Source organism: Macrobrachium nipponense, chromosome 8 (assembly GCF_015104395.2).
Source record: "Macrobrachium nipponense isolate FS-2020 chromosome 8, ASM1510439v2, whole genome shotgun sequence".
Classification (NCBI taxonomy): Eukaryota; Metazoa; Arthropoda; class Malacostraca; order Decapoda; family Palaemonidae; genus Macrobrachium; species Macrobrachium nipponense.
In genome coordinates this window covers 48,313,807-48,329,250 of record NC_087203.1, presented here as the reverse complement: position 1 = coordinate 48,329,250, position 15,444 = coordinate 48,313,807, and the positions used below count along the sequence as shown (strand labels likewise).

General features: G+C 46.4%; 1 protein-coding gene and 1 long non-coding RNA gene across 3 annotated transcripts in view; one reads left to right on the top strand and one right to left on the bottom strand.

Annotated features, from left to right (window-relative positions):
- LOC135222763 (uncharacterized) overlaps window positions 1–5,615 on the bottom strand; it is an 11,405-nt gene extending 5,790 nt beyond the window's left edge. Inside the window, exon 1 of the long non-coding RNA XR_010316328.1 lies at window positions 3,712–5,615. This is a non-coding gene — a long non-coding RNA (uncharacterized LOC135222763). The remainder of the gene's footprint in view (window positions 1–3,711) is intronic.
- Window positions 1–15,444, top strand: part of LOC135222764 (gastrula zinc finger protein XlCGF57.1-like) — a 147,613-nt gene that overhangs the window by 78,308 nt on the left and 53,861 nt on the right. The window lies entirely within an intron of this gene.

Genomic DNA, 15,444 nt, shown 5'->3' with positions numbered 1-15,444 from the left:
GGACTTTTTCTCGAGGTCCGACAGCACGATTAATGGTTTCTTCTGGAAACAAGTGAGATTTACTCAGCGGGGAGAACAACAAAGCCGATTTTTGGCTCGAAGTTACTCCTTGAAATGTGAAGGAGCACCACCGTTCCCTCTTCTTTAGTGAATAGGGCGGCCAATTCCCCTGAACCATCTCTCGACAGAAACATCCTCATCTAGAGACTGGCAATCTTCAATTTTTCTGGCTAACGCTGCAATAGTCCAATCCAGAAAACTGAAGACTTCGATCAACTTGTATACGTTCTTCACTAGGTGATCCAACTCGGGTGAAGAGAACAACACTTTTGCAGCCGAGAGCGCTGCTGTTCTGCTTGAGTCCACAAGACCGGAGAAGTCTCCTTGGGAGGAGGCAGAAACTCCCAAAGAAGGAACTTCTCCTGTCGCATAAAACCTGTAGGTTTTATTCTGCAGCTTCGATGGAGGAAAAGCAAACGAAGCCTTGCCTGACTCCCTCTTCTTAGCAAGCCACTCTTCTACTTCCTTTAGTGCTTTCTTCGAGGACTGAGAAAGAACTAGTTTCGGTAACCCCGAAGGCGCTGATCTCCTATCCTTCACAAACATCAACGGAGGTGAAGAAGGCGAAGCAGGTTAAAAAAAAATCCGGATAAGTCTGTAAAAGAAACCTTAACAGACTAGAATAAGCAGAAGAGGGCTTCGCATCCTGATCTTGAGTTTCCTCTTCCGACAGGACGGCTGATACCCTGTCTTCCTCTTCCGTCTGGCTCGTTGTCTTCTTTAAAATGACCATCAATTTTTGAAGTTGATGATTAAAGGAACCCAAAGCGGAATCCTCTAGCAAAGGTTTGGCCTTCACATCATCCTTAGGCGAAGACGAAGTCGTGGTTGTCGTATGGCTCTTCTTCGAAAACGAACGATTGGGAGTCGAAACAACACGAGACGTATGAGGCAAACGAGTCGAAGCAGTTAGAGGCGAATGAGGCATACGAGTCGAAACAGCTTGAGACGTATGAGGCAAACGAGTCGAAGCAGCTTGAGGCGAATGAGGCACATGAGTCGAAACAGCTCGAGACGTATGAGGCGAGCGAGTCGAAGCAGCTCGAGGCGAACGAGTCGAAACAGTTCGAGACGAATGGGGCGAACAAGTCGAAACTCCTCGAGGCGAATGAACTATCGATACAAAACGAGGCGAGGCAGTCTCGCAAGCGTGCGAGCGCTGTGACGCACGTGAGCATCTCACTCCGTCCATAGTTACGCTATCCGAAGAGGACTGATGATCTTCCCGGAAAAACTGGTCTGGTGCGAAACTGCAGGAAGGTTGTGGACTCCAGTGCTCCTTGGATTTCTTAACAGGCGGCGACATCCCTCTCGTACGCTGGGCATGTCTCTTCAACGGATGCAACACTAAATCACACCACACTTTTCGCCTCGACACAGGCGACTGCACTTCCGAGTCAGACGACAACTGCGCGTCACTGATATCTACACCTTTCCAGCGGCATTTTCTGGACACTTGCGAGTCGACTACGTCGACGGAGTCGGCGACTGACCGCGGGCAAACTCCCCCAGTCTCCCTTCGACCTCCGGTATGTCTTCTCCCGGGAGCTGGGGAGTATGACAGTGACCTTTGTCTAGGAGAACAGGGGGAACGGACAGCCGCCTCCTCGGACACGACACTGACACTTGGCCTAACACTGGCCTTTTCACTTGACTTCTCTACGAACGCATGAAACGACATACCCAAATCCATAACGGATTTTGCTAAAAACTCAAATTTCTTGTCCATCTTGGACTCTAACAAAGAAATGGTGTTGGGATCGGAAACATGGGATACCTGGTCTGGAGTAATTGGTACTGAAGTTGGAGGACTATCAATTGGTGAAATATTCGATAAAAGTGGAGAAGTTAGTGACGGTTTGTTTGCCTCTGAAGGCACGGGAGTTGTCTCTACTCTAGTTTTACTACCTGCTCTAAGAGCTGCTTTCCTTTTCCTATCTTTGTCCATCTTATCCAAATGAGCTTGAAAAAGTCTTCCAACCTTATTCATCTAAACTACGGCACTCATCACAAGTTAATTCCTAGCTACAGCACTGACCCCTACATTTAACACATTTGGAGTGCGGATCGTAACATAGTTTAGCTAATCTAGTTTTGCAACCACTGCTGCAAAACCTAACTGAAGAAGAACTAGCATCAGACATCTTCGTAATAATTCGTTAATAACTAGGCAGCTAACTGATGAAGCAAAAAAGCCAACCAAGAAATTGTACATCACCAAAAAGAAAAAATCCACAATGGCGACGAAAGTCGACTGCAACACAACCCACCAGTGTTACCCCGTGGCCGGCAGAAAACAAATTGAAGTCTTAAGCTCAGCAGTACCAGGTATTCCCGAAAGTGGGCGGGATCTGTATCACCTACACGAACAATGGCGCTACCGCCGTCAGGAATTTGAATTTTCAACTGCCATGTAAGAAAGCGTACAGCTAATGTAATTGTTTGGTAAGTCACTTATGTGAAACTACTTGAACAGAGATCAAGTAAACAGTTTCTGTCTAGTGTAAATTCTTGTGTCTTATGAGATGAGCTGGGCGAGAAAAACTTCTTTGACATACAGAGCAAGTGAATGGTTTCTCTCCTGTATGAGTTCTCATGTGTAGTGTGAGAACACTTGTTTGAGAAAAACTTCTTTGACATATAGAGCAAGTGTATGGTTTCTCTCCTGTATGAGTTCTTGTGTGTATTTTGAGATGAGCTGGGCGAGAAAAACTTCTTTGACATACAGAGCAAGTGAATGGTTTCTCTCCTGTATGAGTTCTCATGTGTAGTGTGAGAACACTTGTTTGAGAAAAACTTCTTTGACATATAGAGCAAGTGTATGGTTTCTCTCTTGTATGAGTTCTCATGTGTGTTTTGAGATCACCTGATTGATAAAAACTTTTTTGACATACAGGGCAAGTGAATGGTTTCTCTCCTGTATGAATTCTCATGTGTCTTTGGAGATTACATTGAAGAGAAAAACTTTTTTGACATATAGAGCAAGTGTATGGTTTCTCTCTTGTATGAGTTCTCATGTGATTTGTGAGACCAACTGAATGAAAAAAACTTCTTTGACATATAGAGCACGTATATGGTTCCTCTTCCGTATGAGTTCTCATGTGTACTTTGAGATTATTTTTATGAGAAAAACATCTTTGACATATAGCGCAAATATATGGTTTCTCTCCTGTATGAGTTCTCATGTGAGATTTGAGATGAACTGATTGAGAAAAGCTTCTTTGACATATAGAACAAGGAGTGTTGGTTTCTCCTGTTATGGAGTTCCTCATGTTGAGATTTTGAGATATGTTGATTGAGAAAAGCTTCTTTGACATATAGAACAAATATATGGTTTCTCTCCTGTATGAGTTCTCATATGACACTTGAGATGAAATAAATGAGAAAAACTTTTTTGACATATAGAGCAAGTGTGTGGTCTCTCTCCTGTGTGAGTTCTCATGTGGGATTTCAATTGGGACATCCTTGGAAATGTCCTTTGGCATTCCGCACAACTTAATTGCTTCCCTGCTGTGATTTTTCTACCCAAATGTCTATTTTCTTCTGCCGTACATATCTTCTTCTTTTCACTTCCATCATCACAGCTTGGAGAGCTGTCCTCCTCTTCATACTTTATAGATTGGGATAAACAGTTCACATCCAATTCCTCACCGTCAAAAAATTCTGGTTCTGCCTTGACTTCTAAGAAGGGGTCTGCAAACGAAGAGCCTTCCCCTGTGATTTCAGTTCGACCCTCCTCCAAATTCTCCTTCTCTTCTTTGAGCAACAACAATGAGGACGATTTTTCAGCTTCCATTTTCACAGGATGTTCTCTGTGCAATACTCAATCCTAGCTAGGAACTGAAGTAATTTTCCTGTTTGGAATAATCTGAAATAAAATAAGCAATCTAAGAAAAACATGTTCTGAATAGTCCCATTCATAACAACTCTAAAATAAGCATCCTCTAGAAAATGATATTGTTATGATACAATAAAGTTTTGTAGATACTTACCTGGCAGATATATACTTAGCTTTAGACTCAGTCGTTCCCGACAGAAATTCAAATTTCGTGGCACACGCTACAGGTAGGTCAGGTGATCTACCGCCCTGCCGCTGGGTGGCAGGAATAGGAACCATTCCCGTTTTCTAATCAGATTTTCTCTTCCACCTGTCTCCTGAGGGGAGGCTGGGTGGGCCATTTAATTGTATATATCTGCCAGGTAAGTATGTACAAAACTTTATTGTATCATAACAATATCATTTTTGTAAATTCAACTTCCCTGTCAGCTATATACTTAACTGATTGGCACCCTTGGTGGTGGGTAAGAGACAGCTATTTACTGAAATAGACAGGAAAACAACATACATTGTAGGTAAACATAAAAAATGATATTGTTAGTATACAATAAAGTTTTGTACATACTTACCTGGAAGATATATACTTAGCTTACGTCTCTGACGTCACGACAGAATTCAAAACTCGCGGGTGTAAGAACCAAACCCACTTTCTTGTCAGATTTTCTCTTCCACCTGTCTCCTGAGGGGAGGCTGGGAGGGCCATCAATCGTATATATCTGCCAGGTAAGTATGTACAAAACTTTATTGTATACTAACAATATCATTTCTGGGCTCAGCTCGTGTCGGCCTATGAAAGGATCCTTAATATCATTCTTTCTAGGTAAAATTAATCTAAAATTACCAGAGAAAAACAAAATTAAGAAAATGTCAGTAAAACTGACTCGCTCACTCTTAAAAAGAAGTGTCGGTATGATAATAGGGGCGAGTGGGGAACACTACCACGAGACAATCACCAATTAGAACTTCCAATCAGAATCCCCCCAAGAGAGAGCTGATACCAACGGGCGATGCAGCCGCTACTACTACTACTAGAGGACGCCACGGACAGCAGCGCCCCTAGCGGACATCCTTAATTTTTAGCGCTAGCGTCAAGACGCATTTTTCCTTGTGCTGTGTTATTACGGGATTTATCTCATTAATCTACCATGGAACGCTCAGCTATTGCCACGGCTAAGTTAAGTAACTCATAAGTAATGTTTTACCGCATTTTTATCTTCCGGGTACCAGTATTTTCCTCTTAAATAGGTCATATACGGTTCCCCGGTTGTCTCGTGGCGGCGCCATGCTGCCTCGTTAAGAATTCCCGGTCCTCCATACTGGGACTTCTTATACTTATGGGCTTACTATTTTACGTTCATTGTTTTTACATCGAGTTTTAGCTAGTTTAGCCCTCCTACCATATCTCTTAGTTTGGTATTTAGGGCTATTATTATTATTCCGGCCCAGCATCCCGGCTCTTGCTCTTCATCGGCTATCGCTGGCTCCGAGTAGGCCTCTGTTTCTTGGAACAGTCTGCCTCCTCCTGGGCTTCTTTCTCTTTTACTAAAAGTGTCTTTTCCATCTTTTCGATGTATATTTTTATTATATTTAGGGTGTTAGGCTAGCCTAGGTGCTTGTTCCTTGTATTGGTACAGCCTGGTTCACGTGGCCCTCTCACGGTTGTGTTGCTCGCGGCCTAGGCCACTTGCGGTCACGTGTTCCATCGCACCTTACCCTGCCCCTGCCCTACCCTTTTCTGGTATAGGGAGGTGCTGGGGGACTCCTTGGTTGTCATGACAACCTCAGTCGCCTTCTCTCTCTCCCTCTCTGAGGTGGCCAGGGGTTCCTCCCAGCGGGGGGTATAGGGCGACCACTCATGAGGTACCGGGTCTCCATGCGGGTAGTCGGTGAGGCGGGGAGGAGTAGGCCATCCCTCCCCCCTCTCTCACTCCCGCCGTGTTACGCCGAGACCTTCCTCCCCCCCTCCCCAGTTGCTCAGCCACCTCCCTCGCTATAACGAAAGGAGCCTTCCGTCGCAGCCGGGGCACCTTTGGTTATAGATTACTGGCTCCGCTAGCGGGCGGGGTGGTCACTACTAGTGGTCGGTTGCTTGCCTACTATATCCTTACATCTCTCCCCCGCTACCGGAAGGGAGCTTGCTTCTTACCCGCGCACTCTTCTAGTAGACGGGCGGAGAGAGGTTTGTATTATTATTATTATTATTATTTTAAGGATATACCCTAATTTTTCAATGAATTGTGTAATGTTATTATTAATATCTACCATCCCCGCCATTTTCCGTCGTGGTTTCCAATTACCACCACTCCTGGTTGGTTTCCTTTTGTGTCCCCGCCATCAGCGGAGCTATAGCCTAGGGCACACAACCAACCTGGTTACCACACGTATTTTGGCGGGGCTCTGGTTTAATCTAACTTTATCGCTCCGGCACCAGCGGAGGTTAGCAATTCTGTTAGGACTGTAAGTGTTTACCTGGTACTCATGTATCTTTCCACTTACAGGCTACCAACTGTCAGGTCCCAGCGTGCAACGCGACGTTGTACGACCCCTGCGGCCATGATGAGTGCAGGTCTCACGCCCCCTGTGCCACGTCATACAATGAGATGATCGTCTGGCACCCAGAAGCCTGCGCCATCTGCTACGACCTAGTCGGTCAGCTGGGAGATGGGGTAAGTCCGTTATAGGCTTCCTTATCATTTACTAACAACTCTTAGTCATAAGTTTGTTAACCCCGTTCCGCCACTAGAAGCTAATCTCGCCTTTCTTTCAGGCTACTGGTGTGAGGGAAGTCGCCCTCGCTACCCTGAAAGCGTGGGTGGGCGGCTTCGGGAAGAACGCCGCCAAAGGCCAGCCATACATTCTTGATAAGAAGCTGGCCGTCCAGATCTTCCCCGCGGGCAAGTCGACTGGTTACGTTGACCCCTTGTCCGCGGCCCCTCTGATAGCCTCCATCCAGCAAGACCTCCAGCAATCCTTTGGGGTCGTAGCCTCCCAGGAGTCGGTCCCGGACGTCGCTGCCCTGGACCTTAACATCGAGCCCATGGCGGTAGGGGTAGAGGATTTGTTGGTTGAGGTAGGTGTGTCGGGCGCCCAAGGTCTTTCCTTGGGTGCTCCTGGATCTTCTCCTGTCCCTTCTTCCAGTACTTCTTTCCAAGGCTTTGTGGGATCTGAGATCCCTACCCGCTCTCCCGCTCTCTCTGTACCCCCAAAGGTGAAGGGACAGAGAGAACCGAAGACTCTGGCCAAGACAACTTCTAGGAAGTCGTCTTCGTCTTCTTCGGCTAGGAAGTCTTCGACTTCCTACGCCGACGCGGTGAAAGCGAAGCCGAGCTCTTCTCACTCAAAGAGCTCTAGAAGCAAGGCTTCTAAAGGAGAAGGCTCGCGCTCCCGCCGAGCCAGTGCCTTCTCCCGCCTCCACCGCTTCCACTCCGGCTACGCCGGTAGGAGGAGCAGGGCCTAGCACCTTTGATCCCTCTGCTTTCTCAGCAGTGGTGATGCAACAGGTGGGCGAGCTGGTTGGCTCGCAAGTCTCCGCCCTGGGGACGAGATTCGAGCAGATGTTCGCACAAGTTGTCGAGCACTCTGTCTCAATCAGGCCAGTCAATACAAGATCTCTCTAACAGGGGTTAGGGAGAATGAGGACCGAGTAGCCGGGCTATCTCAGGTTCCTCTTCCAGTTCCCCCCAGTGCCAAGCACTGGCATTCTCCAACTCCCGCCATACGACTCTCTGCCAGCTTTCTCCATGGAGAACCCATGGAGAGTAGCTGCCTACGCTCCTTTCAAGGATGGGATGATCTCTATCCCGGAGTGTGGAACTCGGAGGATTGAGGACTTCGAGTTTTACCCTCCGGGTCTGACGCAGCCTTTCATCGGTTATGCTAGGCTGACTGTAACGGCTCTGACTAGGGAAGACAAGATCTCTAGAGAGTCTGTCCTATATAGTAGAGATCATGCTCAGCGGGAATGGGTTCACTGCCTTGAGGACTGGGAGTGTACGAACACTAAACTCCAGGCCTACAAGAGTCCCTTTACTATTTTCGCGACGGAAGAGGAGGTTTCTCTTCCGTTCGCCACGAAATTAGTAGAGAAGTCCCTTCAGGCAGTCCTCAAGGATGAGCCCATCCCACAGTTGAGGGAGGCGGAGTCTACTTCTCCGCTCTTTCCCGGCTTTCGGAGAATTGTGGGAGAACTTGCCAGCCACGTTCACGCTTGGTAAGCTCAAACCGGACTGCGCCATGGACCAGTTCGGCGAGAAGCTACCAAGGCTGCCGGATTCCCTAATCCAGGCAGAGTTTGATGCGCGAACCAGGTTTGGCAGGTCCCTCAATTCCCTTATAATCACGGAAATGGCTGCTCTCTCTTATGCTACGGAACCGCTGTTCAGATTTTGGCAAAATCTCAGTTCCAGACGGTACTATCAGACGCTTTCTCGACTTCTTCCAGGCTAGGAGGAATTGCCGGAAGCATGTTCTACAGAGTGTACTATTAGGCACGAGCCGAATAGACTCTTGGCTTCTAGCATGTGGGGAGCGGATCTCTTCCCAGAGTCCGCTGTCAATGAAGTGCACCACGAAGCTGCTAGGCTCAACCAGAGCCTTAGAGCTAGGTGGGGTATTTCCTCGAAGAGGAAACAAGAATCCGTCCCCACTGCTGGTAAGAAGCAAAAGAAGGCTGGTAAGAGGTTCCAGCCGTATCAGAAAACACCCAGCAACAGCAGCAATTTGTGCAAGCTGTCCCAGTTACCCAACAAGGACAACCTGCTAGTTCGAAGCAGAACCAGCCTATCCTCCTGTTGTCCCCTCAATCTCAGCCGTCCACCTCCTACGCAATCTCGCCGGCCTTCAACCCTTCATATGAGGCTCAAGGTTACAAACAACCAAGAGGTAGGGCGAGAGGTTACTTTCGTCAGCGTGGCGCAGGAAGGGCAACAAGGAGCAGGCAGTTCAGAGGAGGGCGTGGTGGTCAACCAGCCCATCAACAATGAGGCTCCCCAGGTAGGAGGGAGGCTGTTCCTCTTCCGCCACAGGTGGGGGTTCAGCAATTGGGCACAGAGCATAGTGTCCAAGGATTGGGTTGGAGTTGGATCAAAGAGCCTCCTCCAATCAAATCATTCCACCAGATACCATCAGAGGAATTGAACAGATTACGCGGAAGAACTCCTTCAGAAAGGAGCTATTGCGAGAGTCAAGCATCTAAAATTTCAAGGTCGCTTATTCAGCGTGCCAAAGAAAGGCTCAACAAAAAGAAGGGTAATCTTAGACTTGTCAAGCTAAACTCTTTCATTCGTTGCGACAAGTTCAAGATGCTTACCTCTCGCAAGTAAGGACCTTACTTCCGCGTGGAGCCGTCACATGCTCCATCGATCTTACAGACGCATACTATCATATCCCTATAGCCAGGCACTTCCGCCCATTCCTAGGATTCAGGCTAGGAAATCAAACATTCTCATTCAAAGTGATGCCCTTCGGTCTGAATGTAGCGGGTATTCACAAAAATAGCAGAAGTGGTTGTACAACAATTGAGAGCTCAGGGAATCATGGTAGCAGCATACCTCGACGATTGGTTGATCTGGGCACCAACAGTCGAGGAATGTCTCAAAGCCACCAAAAAGGTAGTTTACTTTCTGGAACATCTGGGGTTCCAGATAAACAAAACGAAATCCAGACTCACTCCAGAGTCTCGTTTTCAGTGGCTAGGAATCCAATGGGATTTGTCTTCCCACAATCTGTCAATTCCAGTGGCCAAACGGAAGGAAATAGCAAAATCTGTCAGGCAATTTCTCAAATGCAAACAAACGTCAAGGAGAAACCAGGAAAGAATCCTAGGGTCCCTCCAGTTTGCTTCGGTAACAGATATCCTCCTGAAGGCAAGGCTGAAAGATTTAAATCGAATTTGGCGATCAAGAGCAAACACCAAATATCGAGACAAGTTGTCAGTAATCCCACAGATCCTCCGCAATCAACTCCGTCCTTGGTCAAAAGTAAAGAACTTAGCCAAGAAAGTACCCCTTCAATATCCCCTTCCAGTGTTAACCATTCACAACGGACGCCCTCCCTGTCCGGGTGGGGGGGGATACTCTCAGTTCAAACAGGTTCAGGGGACTTGGTCAGTTCAATTTCGCCAGCTCCACATAAACGTGTTGGAAGCAATGGCAGTATTTCTTACCTTGAAGAGACTGCTTCCCCCGAAGAAGTCTCATCTAAGACTAGTTTTGGACAGTGCAGTGGTAGTTCATTGCATCAACAGAGGAGGGTCCAAGTCCAAGCATGTCAATCATGTCATGATAGCCATCTTTGCCTTAGCAAACAAACACAAATGGCATCTATCTGCCACTCACCTGGCAGGAGTAAGAAATGTGATAGCAGACGCCCTGTCCCGGTCAGTTCCTCTGGAATCAGAATGGTCTCTAGACGACGGGTCATTCCAGTGGGTAAGCCTGAGAGTCCCAGGTCTCCAAGTGGATCTCTTCGCCTCACAAGCGAACCACAAGCTCCCTTGCTATGTGGCCCCCAACCTGGACCCTCTGGCTTATGCCACGGACGGCCCATGCCCTCGTTTTGGACTGGAATCAGTGGAGGAGAATTTATGTTTTTCCTCCAGTGAATCTTCTCTTGAAAGTCCTAAGCAAACTAAGGTCTTTCAAAGGGATAGTAGCTCTGATTGCACCGGACTGGCCAAGAGCAACTGGTATCCTCTTCTTCTGGAATTGGGTCTCCGACCTCAACGGATCCCCAATCCCAAGCTATCACAATCAGTACAAATGAGGACTGTGTTCGCTTCCTCAGGAATTCTCCAGACCCTAACTTTATGGACTTCATGAAGTTTGCGGCTAATAAAGATGCTAATATTGATCCACAGAATATTCTCTTCCTAGAATCAGATAAGAGAGAGTCAACCATTAGACAATATGACTCAGCTGTTAAAAATTAGCATCTTTCTTGAAAGAATCGAACACTACAACCATGACAGTTAATCTGGCTATATCCTTTTTCAGATCCTTGTTTGAAAAAGGTTTAGCAGCTAGCACTATTACCACTCATAAATCGGCTTTGAAGAAAATCTTTCAAGTAGGTTTTCAGATAGATCGACTGAATCTTATTTCACGTCTATCTCTAAAGCCTGTGCTAGACTTAGACCTTCCCAAAGGCCTACTACAGTTTCATGGTTCTTAAATGATGTCCCTCAAACTAGCTTCAGATACTGACAACTCATCTTGTACATTCATAATGCTCCTGAGGAAAACATTATTCTTATTAAGCCTAGCCTCAGGAGCTAGAATTTCAGAACTGTCGGCTTCTATCCAGGGATGCGGGTCATGTGGAATTCCTCCCATCAGGAGAAGTTCTACTTGCTCCGGATCGTAGCTTTTTAGCCAAAATGAGGATCCTCTTGCAAGGTGGGGCCCCTTGGAAGGTTATCCCACTTCCCCAGGATCCTTCTCTCTGCCCAGTATCAACTCTTAGAGCCTTTCTATCTCGTACTTCTTCAAGATCCTCAGGTGCTCTCTTCATGAGAGAAAAAGGTGGTACTTTGTCAGTAAAAGGTATTAGACAACAAATCCTTTACTTCATTAAACAAGCCAATCCTGAGTCATTTCCAAAAGCACATGATATCAGGGGAGTAGCCACCTCAATTAATTATTTTCAACATATGAACTTTCAGGATCTTAAAAAGTATACTGGATGGAAATCCCCGACAGTCTTTAAACGCCATTATCTAAAGTCCTTGGAATCTTTAAAGTTTTCAGCAGTAGCAGCGGGAAACATTGTTTCCCCTGATACTGTATAGTAGTTGTAGTATAGATCCAGGTCTCCTTTCTACCTACATCATCCAACATGCCTCACCCTATCGCCATGCTACTCGAATATCATAGCCTTAGCCGCTGAATCATATAGTGGATTGTCCCTTATTTTTTTTGCTAGGGACATCCACACTTGTACTGATAGTGTACTTCAGTGTACCTACCCTTATTTTTATGCTAGGGTAGGACACAATGTGTATATATTTTGCCAAACTTGTATTAATGATGGACTTCAGTGTACTACCCTTATTTTTATGCTAGGGTAGGACACAATGTGTTTGTATATTTTGTAAATATGTTCAAGTAAATCCCTTTTTGTTTATATTACATGCATCACTGTAATTTACTATAATTACCATTTAAGTACTTTAAGATTACTAACGTTCTGTTGTTTTACTGTTTAGTATAAGTTAGTTTAAGTGCTTAGTTTGTATGCTGTAATTGATTTACTGATATTATATCCATCATTTTACACTGCTTTTCATTTGTTCCTTTTTTCCCATCTTGTCTGTTTCTCTGGTACTCTTTCATAGGCCGACACGAGCTGAGCCCAGAAAAGGGATTTTGACAAAGGAAAAATCTATTTCTGGGTGATTGGCTCGTGTCGCCCTATGAAACCCCCCCTTTTTTATGGTTTTTCCCCCCCTTGCAGGACAAGATGTTTTTAGATTAAGGATGTCCGCTAGGGGCGCTGCTGTCCGTGGCGTCCTCTAGTAGTAGTAGTAGCGGCTGCATCGCCCGTTGGTATCAGCTCTCTCTTGGGGGGATTCTGATTGGAAGTTCTAATTGGTGATTGTCTCGTGGTAGTGTTCCCCACTCGCCCCTATTATCATACCGACACTTCTTTTTAAGAGTGAGCGAGTCAGTTTTACTGACATTTTCTTAATTTTGTTTTTCTCTGGTAATTTTAGATTAATTTTACCTAGAAAGAATGATATTAAGGATCCTTTCATAGGGCGACACGAGCCAATCACCCAGAAATAGATTTTTCCTTTGTCAAAATCCCTTTTTTGTGCATGAACTTTCCTGTCAGATATATACTTAGCTGATTGACACCCTTGGTGGAGGGAAAGAGACACTCAAGTACAAAGAAAGGGGAAACAACACATGTTATAGGATATAAAAACCTTGGTTCTTACCTGTTTTAGGCAGAAGACTTCATAGTTACTGTCTATTAGTCTGCGTTGCCTGAAGAGCTAGCTACAGCGAGGGCGTGACCTACAGCTGAAAAACTCTTTGGGTCTACCAATGGGAACTGTCTCCGCTTACTTGGTAGAATCCAGTTAGGATCTTGTCAAAGGGGATCCGCCCACTTTTATGACAGAACCTGTCCACTACCATTGCAAGGAGCTCAAGCACAACTCAGATCACCTAACCAAAGTACTAATTGTTAGTAATACGACTGAAAGAGATGCCTACCTGCATCCTCTTCCATACAACCATAAAAACACCAGACAAATACCAAATGAGAAAAAATTTAAAAAGGATATGCTTCAGCTCCCTGCCCCAGCACTGAATCCGCAGATACGTAAGGGCCTAACCCAAAGCACTTCTCATACGTAATTCTCACGTCTCTCAGGTAGTGGTTGGCGAAGACCGAGTCGCACCTCCAAAAAGTCGCTTTCATGAGATTCTGTAGCGACATATTCTTCTTGAAAGCCAACGACGTGGCGATGGCCCTCACTTCATGCGCCTTGACTTTCAGGAGCTTATAATGGTCTTGATCGCATGCCACATGCGCTTCCTTTATTTAGTTCCTAATAAAGAATGCCAGAGCATTTTTTGACAAAGGCCTCCTGGGATCTCTTACAGAACACCAGAGGTTGTCCATGTTGCCCTTAAGTTTTTTCTTTCTCTGGATATAAAACTTAAGGCTTCTTATAGGGCAAAGAGTCCTCTCTCTTTCTACTCCAACGAGGGAGGATAAGCCTTTTACCTCAACCCTCCTGGGCCAAGGAGTGGAGGGGTTTTCGTTCTTGGCTAAGAAAGAAGGAAGAAAGGAACAAATCACGGAGTCTCCTTTGAATCCTACACTTCCTTCTAAGGCTTGCAACTCACTTACTCTCTTAGCCGAAGCCAAAGCCATGAGAAACAATGTCTTCATCGTTAGGTCTCTAAATGAGGCTGATTGAGGTGGTTCAAATCTCGAAGACCTCAGGAAAAGCAAGACTACATCGAGATTCCAGCTTGGTGTCAAATTAGAGACTTTCTTAGTTGTCTCGAAAGATCTTATCAGGTCATGGAGATCTTTATCTTCCGAGATGTTCAATCCCCTGTGCCTGAACACTGAGGCTAGCATGCTCCTATAACCCTTTATGGTTGAGACCGCCAGACTGCATTTTTCCCTCAGGAAAAAGAGGAAGTCTGCTATTCGGGTCACAGAGGTACTGGAGGAGGAAAGCTTCTGATTCCTGCACCAACGTTGAAAGACATCCCACTTCGACTGGTAGATCCTGATGGTAGGTCTTCTTGCAGTGGCAATAGCCCTTGCAGTCTTTGCCGAAAAACCCTTCGCTCTGACAAGACTCTTGACAGTCTGAATCCAGTCAGACTGAGAGCGGGGAGGTTCTTGTGATACCTGTCGAAGTGGGGCTGTTTGAGCAAATCGATCCTTAGTGGCAGGGATCTTGGAATGTCTACTAACCATTCCAGTACCTCTGTGAACCAGTCTTGGGCGGGCCAGAACGGAGCTATCAATGTCATTCTTGCTCCTTCCGATGCTGCAAATTTTCTTAGTGTCTCTCCCAGAATCTTGAAAGGAGGGAATGCATAAAGGTCTAGATGCTTCCAGTCCAGCAGAAAAGCATCTATCGCTACTGCTCTCGGGTCTGATATCGGGGAGCAGTAAAGGTCTATCCTCGCGTTCTTGGAGGTCGCGAATAGATCCAAGTGAGGTCTGCCCCATGTCTTCCACAGCTCCTTGCACACGTCCGAGTGAAGAGTCCACTCTGAGGGAAGGACTTGGTTTTTCCTGCTCAGAAGGTCGGCTCTGACGTTCCTTTCTCCCTGCACGAATCTGGTGAGGAGTCTTATCCTCCTTTCCTCCGACCACAGAAGAAGTTTCCTTGCTGTTTCGTACAGGGAGAAGGAGTGCGTCCCCCCCTGCTTCCTGATGTAAGCCAGGCCTGTGGTGTTGTCCGAGTTGATCTGAACCGCTGCATCCCGGACGAGGGACTCGAAAGCTTTTAGGGCTAGCCAAACCGCCATCAACTCCTTTTTGTTGATGTGCCAGGACACCTGTTCCCCCTCCCAGGTGCCTGACACTTCCCTTGAACCGAGCGTCGCTCCCCAACCTGAGTCCGACGCGTCGGAAAACAACACTAGGTCGGGGTTCGGCATGTGCAGGGATATACCTTCCGCGAAGCGAAGAGGGTCTGCCCACCAGAGGAGATCCTTCTTTATCTCCTTCAAGATCTTGAAGCAGAATTCTAGATCTTGAGTCTGGCGGTTCCAGTTCCGGTTCAAAAAGAACTGTAGTGGTCTCAGGTGCAACCTTCCTAGAGAAACAAATTGCTCCAGCAAGGAGAGCGTCCCCAACAGACTCATCCACTCCCTTGCTGTGCATACATCTTTCTCTAGAAAGGTTGCGACCTTCTCTGAACATCGAGTTATCCTTTCTGGAGAGGGATACGTCCGAAAATCCGGAGAAACCATCCGAATCCCCAGATAAATCCGATCTTGGCTGGGGATTAACTGAGATTTTTCGAAGTTCACTAATAGTCCCAGAGAACTTGCCAGGGTCAATGT